This window comes from Pinus tabuliformis, chromosome 8 (assembly GCF_031772625.1).
Source record: "Pinus tabuliformis cultivar Carrire ecotype Pingquan chromosome 8, CPIR1, whole genome shotgun sequence".
Lineage (NCBI taxonomy): Eukaryota > Viridiplantae > Streptophyta > Pinopsida > Pinales > Pinaceae > Pinus > Pinus tabuliformis.
The window spans coordinates 893,950,028-893,958,481 of record NC_142294.1 but is presented as its reverse complement, the minus strand read 5'-3'; positions in this window follow the sequence as shown (position 1 = coordinate 893,958,481).

Sequence of the window (8,454 nt, the reverse complement as noted above, 5' to 3'; positions counted from 1 at the left end):
CATAAAATCATTGTCAAATTACATAATGAATAATGAGTTGTTGTATATAAGTTTTTAAACATTATCGCAAAGTTATAACTTTTGCAAACATTTTGATGAAGCAAAATTAATAAATGTGCAAAATCTTTCAGGAAACCTATTGCAAACAAATGCACATAAAAATTCTTACATTGTTTTCCATTGTTTACACAGTTATGCTCTTATGACTCTCTATTTTTAGTAGTTGTTAGGATAGAGGGTTTAGATATACTTCAAAAGTAATTATAACCTTTTTTCTTTTAGATTTAATTAAAAATGTTTAGAAACAAGTTATGGTTTTTGGGGATATGGTGTTGATAAGCCATATTATTGTAATAGAATAATTAAAATCCTAGATCCATAACATAATAATCAAAAGCCTAGATGGCCCATGGTATTATGATTTTTTTCCCTTCCATTGTCTACACAGTTATGCTCTTATGATAGAGAGTTTAGAGATACTTCAAAAGTAATTATAACCTTTTTTTATTTTAGATTTAGTTAAAAATGTTATAAAATTAAATTAAAATAAAGTATTTCTAAAATATTTTGATCTAGAAATAAGTTATTGTTTTTGGGGATGTGGTGTTGATAAGCCATGGTATTGACCCATGGTATTGCAATAGAATAACTAAAATCCTAGAGCCATAACATAATAATCAAATTTCAAACTTATAAATTATACTACACATATTGATGTTTCCAGCTCGTCTTGTGTTTGTCTTCGTTATATTACACATATTGATGCTTCTAGCTCGTCTTGTATTTGTTTGCATGTTTCTACATCAAAATGAGAAATCAATTGATGCTAGTTGAAATAATTGTTTGCAGATCCTATGAATCATGAAAATGAGGAATTGCTAGAAATTTATGTTGACGAGAAAGGATTAAGTTGGATTTTTTTTTTTGCTTTTAACTCTATTTAATATTTATAGAGAACCTTGGAAAAATTCTATAGGGGCACTAAGATTAGTTCAAACAGTTCCGAGATGTCCGCGCTACACCTTCCCAATAGTGGTAAACGAAAAATAAAACAATTTTCTGTTATACAAAGATGATTGTAGCATATAGAAACGGGAATAAGGTTCTTTCTTATTCACAACAGTGTTTACAACTCAGGTAAAAGCAATATACAGTATGCTATAATGTAAAATTCGACACTCTCACTGTCCATATAAGATTGAAACAGGAGCGGTTCTAACAAGAAAGCAGTTACAATCACCAATCTGGACATCCTACTATGAATAAAATATTACGTGTTATTGAAGAATATTCAAAAACAAGAAATTCCTAGAAATAAAATTTAACAAAGAACCATTGGGCTATCACAGTTTATAAATAATCATCCTATAACAGAGGTAAACGTATCAACCAAAATTTGTAATCCATCGGGAGCATGGTCGACTCCCTGAGACTAGATAAAAACCAGAGAAGCCACTGTCATGACCCTGCTAGAGAGCCGCAGCAAAACCTGAGTTGTTTGGGGAGAATGGAGTTCCGGCATAAAAACTAGAGAAGCCACTGTCATGACTCCGACAGAGAGTGGCAGAAAAACATGAGTCATTTGGGGAGAATGGATAACCTGAGTCGTTTGGGAAGAATGGAGTTCCCGGAAAGGGTTCGCCGACCAGTGCTCCCAAGAAAACCAATGTGGTGAGGAATAGGCTCACAGCGTCTGACCAAGAGCATATGTGCAATAGTGGCCTCATCCTCTCCACAGCGGTGGCTTATCATGGTAAGTAATTGTAATTAACAATACCAGATCTATCACTTAACCGAATTGTAACTGAAAATAGGAGTTTAAATCGGATGGTTGACGTTGTTTCAATCCTCTAACATGAAAATCAAGGGTTCACAATATTACATGTGGTATAGGAGGGATTTCATTTCAAAAGGGAATGCCTTATGGCGTAAAAATGTATTGTTATGAGAGAAAAATGTAAAAAAGGGCAATAATGTAGCATCAAATTTTGGGAAATTTTACTAACTTTGTAAATATGCTAGAACACGGGTGAGGCTATTTGCAAATCGATTCCAAACACCAAAACTCCAGAATTGTTGATGTTTTATATTGACTCCCCAATACTCAAAACTCTACAATCCCTCATATGAGTATGACTTACATATTTGGAAAGTTAATAGAAAATGTCTATTTCTTGGATTGTGAGACTTTATACAAAGAAAAGAAAAGGTATTGAAAAATGGAATTTTTTTTGACAGAAAATGTGTTTCAGAATATAATGTGTGTTTAATGATTCGTCATAAAACTTGGGAAGCCTAGTGTTGGGGAAATTCAAATGTGTAGATTGTTATCGTTAATCATTTACAGTCAACGGTTACAACTTTGTGTGAACTCATGGAGAACAAAATGAACTATTAACAACATACAAATATCCTATTACCATCCAAGTTATTCCTTCAAGTGACAACGTGCCAAACAACAATCAGAATGCTATTGATGAAGTTAACAATGTTATCATTTACCCTTACTTGTTTCACTCCGAAGTGCAGGGGAGAAAATAATGGGATGATGTTTTTTTATGGTTGTTCCCCATGAATGCTTCAGCGATTTCCTACTTGTTTTTTCTTCTATACATTTTTTAACAATGTTATCATTTACCCTTATCTGTTTCACTCCCACATAAAGTTATTGATGAAGTTAACAATGTTATCACTTACCCTTGTTTCACTCCCAAGTCGTGGGGAGAAAATAATGGAATGATGTTTTTTTATGCTTGTTCCCCATGAATGCTCTAGCAATTTCCTATTTGTTTTTTCTTCTATGCTATTTTTCACATTCATCCCCGGGGATGGATAAATATTTAATATGGATATGTTGAAGTTTTCTTTTTCCAACGCTTCACTTCCGTGTATAGTGAGTTGTAAAATCACAAACTCATATAAAAACTTGCATCTGTCGAGTTGTCGTTATTCTTAATCGATCCTTCATTACTATATAATGAAAACTTTCTATATACATTAACGGAGGATTGTGAGTAATAGAATACTTTTATATAATAACAGAGCAAGCTGCCATGCTAAATACCCTTTTGGAGTTTCGCATTTTTCTAATGATTTAAATATTTTTTTTGTTTAAGCGTATTCTCAAAATTTCTTATTCCAGATCTACATATCTGTATGAGAGATGATGGTTTCCATCTAATATAGATCTCAATTTTTTTTTTGGTTCTCAGTTTTTCTGGGATTTCTTTGTGTATAACAACACGGGTGGGACTAGTGCACATCGATGATCTAAATTTGATATTTGTCGCTTGCTTTGGGAGAGAAGGAGATGATCTAGATTTGATATTCCCCGCTTTGCTTTGGGAGAGAGAAGGATATGGTCAGATGCATCGTGCTCCTGGTTGATCTGTGAATTCCATTAACCAGAGGGCTCACTGGACCGCGCCTTTCCCATTCGACTCTTGCAGCGGAAACAGAGATATATTCCGCTTCTTCTGAGCGTGGTATTTTTTCCCAGCCCGGCACTCTAATTTCTTTTGTCAGACATCTACCTTTAGTCAAGCATATGTTGCAAATCCCTTTTCGGCTACATCGTCTTCCAGTCTCTTTCTGTTGATTATTTTTTTGAATTTGTTGCTATCCAGAGCATATTTACTGTATGCGCTTCTCCTTCTACTCTTCATCTTGACTGCCAGGTCCAACTCAAACTCGGGAAGATTGCAGAGCATGTTCTTGGTAAATGCCTTGCTAATTGTTTATGAGGACAGTTAAACCATTGTTAGCTGGTGCCACATTTGAGGATCGATGCAACTATCAATTGGTGGATCTGGCAGAGCTGCGTGGGACGGGTACTGATCGTCTTCTTGCAGAGCGTAGTCAGCATTTCAATGCACCAGAGCTCAAACTGAAGACGATGTGAGCAACGCAGGTTTCGTGTGAAGTTTTGCTGATTTCCATGGCCGACAGAGGCCGAGGAACAGATGGACCACGCGTTTCCATTTTATTGGTTATGGAACGTCAATTGGTTGAAGGCGGTTGTGTAGCTACAATTTTCAACACAATTTGGAGGCCACGCTGAGAAACTCCATCTCAGTTCCTGGAATTTTCCAACGGAATGCCCATATGTCAAGAAAATGAAAGGAACTTCATAAAACGGTTTGCTTTTGATTTCAAAAAAAGGGGAAACACATTACTAAAAGTGAGCAGGGATTTTCTTTAATGATTTTTCTTAAATTATTTTTGGGCACGCTATTTTTTATTTCCAGGGAATTTTTAAATATTAGGAGCATTTGCAAGTGATGCTCGTTGGAGAATGGCGATATGTCCATGCGGTTGATGGTTTGTGAAGGGGTTTGTTGGCTAGTTATCTAAATTTAACTAGGTTAGTTTGATTTGTATCATTTTTGGAAGTGTAAAGTAGTTTTTGTGGTTGATAGTTTGTGATCGTTGTTTGTTGGCTAGTTATCTAAATCTAATTAGATTAGTTTGATTTGTATCATTTTTGAAAGTGTAAAGTAGTTTTTGTTGTCATCGTCACCCTTGTTGTTTGGCTAGTACATTTTCAACTTGGTCTTTTCAAGATGGGTAAAAGGTTGCAGGACTTTCATGAGAAGAAGGCAGCAAACGAACTTAGTAATGAGGTCATTCAATTGCAGTGAGTGGTAGCTTTATCGCAAGCAGAGAATGCAACTCTTAAAAATAGATTGCAAACTTCAATCGTTGACAAATTCAAGAAGGTTAAACATCTAGATCCAACCACAGAGAAATATTTCCAGATGCTTGCCGATGAATTTCAAGAGAAGATTGACCTCCTTGATGGAAGTTAATTGTTGAAAAGAAACAATGTTGGAGCAATACCATTTTTTGAAACAAGATTATGATGCCTTGTCTGACCAACTAATTCGGAAGGATGAGGTCTTTCAAACGCTGCTAGAGTCTAAGCAGGGACTTGCATTGGAAGTTAGTCATCTTCAAAAATTTGAGATGGAGACAATTGATGTGAAGGTGCCAAGCTCTCCTTCCACACTTGATGATGTTGAATGCTAGAGGCTTGATGTTGATGATAATGACTCATCACATGCCTCTGTCACACCTTGTTTTGAAAACCATACTACTGGTATTGGTTCTCGATCGCTAAGAAAAATGGGATACACCGGAGGAGGACTTGGGAAGAATGGACAGGGAATTGTTGCTCCTATTAACCCTCTAGTGCAGACATCAAGAGTAGGCTTTGGATATGATCTTGCTGCTCCTCATCACCTGCATCCAACTATGAGGTACTTGAAGCAAATGTCTCTATTAATTGTGATAAACATATTGATGACATGGTTGGTAATGTCATTCCATATTAAAACGTTGTGGCACCCAACTTTGAGTCTGGAAAAAACAAAAATTGCGCTATGTGCACATCATTCTCAAAAGAAATTACCCAAGGATCACCATTCTTGGTCAATTACAAGTCCTACATTCAGATCATTACAAAAGAGATGTGATAGAATGAATCATGGATCAGTGCCAGCCATCGGGATCGACTGTGGATGGATTGATGAATGTTTGTGGGATCAATTGAACCAATGCTTGTAGAATTCATATTGCCATGTTGCATTTGTTGTTCATTGGTTATTGCCATTGTTCCCTTAGTTGTGTTTCGGGGAGGGAAATTCACTAACAATGAAGACTATTGATTCTCATTCTTTCTATAGTTGTGGTTTGGATGGGGAGGAAGGGGGGAGTTAGATGGTGACAGATATTGTTGTTGTTTCTTTGTTGACAATTTTCATATTTTGTGTTTGATCAGTGTGATGGTGACAGTGTTCAGACAACTTCAAGAGTGTTGTACGACATTTTCCATACTTACAAACCTCATTGTTTATTTGTTGTTCAATGGTGTTGCTTTTGTTTGAAGCCTTGTTCTTGTTCTTTACTGATTTCTAGTGTCTTTGAAGATTTTTTTGGAAGAAGTTAACACCATCTGTGTGCCTCTGCAACAATCCTACTTCATAGGTCGACCCACCTCATTGAGGTTTCATGGCTCACATCTTCAGAGTTTTGGTACTTCAACATCCCATACTTCTTCATGGGAGCATACTTATGTTCTTGTCATTCAATAGATCGTTATGGGATCAACAATTTTAGCTCCATGATAATTTGAGCACTAAAATCTTTATCTCTTTTCGGGTGGGAGTTTTTTCCTATATGTTTTTCTCTCTTTCTCCGGTTATGAGAGTTTGTACATGGTTACCTAACCACGCCTTGTTGCTAGGACCCATTCATTGTTCTTTTTTTCTTTAGTTACTCTCTATGTTTCTTTTGACGTTTACATTTAATTTCCTCCAACGCTTATTTTCCTTATGAGCTAAGTATGGTGAGTTGTAAGCTCACATAGGGACTTGCATTCATGATGTAACACAAACCTGCATTAGGCATTGATTACCAGAAGTCATTATTATCAACTTTTCTCTGGACCTCCTAGCAACATCTTTGAGCAAATGCTCTAATCTTTTCCCTGACCTTACAACAATAACTCGTAAAACAATATAAACTCAATTTGTAAATTTCTAAATAAGAGAATTCTGATTATAGGAATATTTAGTATACCACCCTACAGAAGACCAATCAAGACTCAAATAATCCTAATCCTCTTAGTTACAACAAACAAAATAACACCTACCAATTTAAAATTTTTGCATACGCAGACAAAGCAGAAAGAACGGCAAAGACAGATAATTTTCTTACAAGCTCGTCAACTGGGCGAAAGAGATGGAGCTACAACAAAGAATGCAGCTTGTTCCATGGAGCTACCATGATCTGATCAGTTGCAGCTTGTTCCATGCAATCTGGATTTAATTCTGTGGGTTTGAGCTGTTCTGCAATGTCGGATGTGTCTAACAATGGTGGAAAGTATGGCCGAAGGCGGTCCACATTGAACACTGGGTGCAGGCCAAGGAATGGGGGAATGCTGAGCTCAAATGCATTGTCTCCCATAGCCTTAGTAATGGTGTAAGGACCATATCAGAGTTGTCTCAATTTCCGATAGGCTCCAGTAAGGCGTTCCTTTTGCAAATGCAACCAGACTTTGTCGCCCACCTCAAACTTGTGTGGCACCCGATGTTGATCATGTCGTTGCTTGTACTTGGCATTTGATTTCTCAAGAATGTCATGGACCTGCTGGCGAATATGTTGGATGCGCTCAATGAAGCTGGTGGCCTTATCTGTTTCGGATTGGACATGAGCTGAATTCATGTGAGTAGCTGCAAGTGGCATGGCCACATCAATGGGGCATAGTGGCTGGAATCCCAAACCCACCTGAAAATGGCTATGGCCAGTGGAGTTGTGAAGAGATCGGTTGTAGTTGTGCTGAACATAGGGGAGGCTCTCGTCCCATGTGCGTGGATGCTTTGAGTTATACATGCGCAGAATGTGCACAATCATCCTATTGACAACCTCTGTCTGGCCATCAGTTTGAGGATGGAAGGCTGTGGACTTCGTGAGTTTGGTGTCCAGCATTGACCAGAGACTGGAACAAAATGTGTTGAGAAACCGACTGTCCCGATCTGAGATGATAGACTGTGGGATCCCAAAGTGCACCCACACTCGTTCAAAGAAGAGTTTAGCAGTGGCTTCTGCTGTGATATTCTTCTTGCAGGCCACCATAATGGCCATCTTTGAGAACCTGTCGACGACCACAAAAACACAGTCATTTCCATGCTTAGTGGAAGGAAGGGCTGACATGTAATCCATGGAGATGGATTCCCAAGGTCGACTAGGGGTAGGCAACGGGGTATAGAGGTCGTGCTTCTTAATGGTCGGTTTGGCAATGGCACAGGCAGTACATGATCGGATGTACTTCCCAACATCCTGTCGAAGATTCGGCCAATAGAAATAATTTTGCAGTACTGCCACTGTTTTCTCGACCCCGAAATGCCCAGCAGCCCGACTGTAGTGTGCTTCCCAAATCATCTTGGCACGCTCGCTTGAAGGAACACAAAGGTGACCGAGGTGGCATAATAGGGCATCCTGGAGGTGAAAATCTGCAACCTGCCGACCCTCCAAGAGTGTCTGGTATGTGTGGCCGAATTCTGGGTCGCTTTTGTAGAGAAGTGGCCAATCAGAAGTCTCGTGCCCACAAGAGTTGAGCACGGTGGTTAGCGCCATGATCGGTGGTCGACTGAGGCAATCTGCAACATTATTGGTGCTGCCCTTTTTATACTTGATATTCAAGTGAAACTGTTGCAGGTATGTAGACCACTTCTGATGGCGATCATTCTGCAATTTCCCTTGGGTCTGTATGAACTGCAGAGGTCGGTGGTCTGTGTGGATGACCGTTTCCTTCCCCAAAATGTAATGCTTCCATTGTCGGCAGGCCTGTACAATGGAATACATCTCTTTATCATAAGTGGGGTACTTTCGGACTGTGTCTGAAAGTGTTTCACTGTGATATGCCACTGGATGTCCATGTTGAGTAAGGACTGC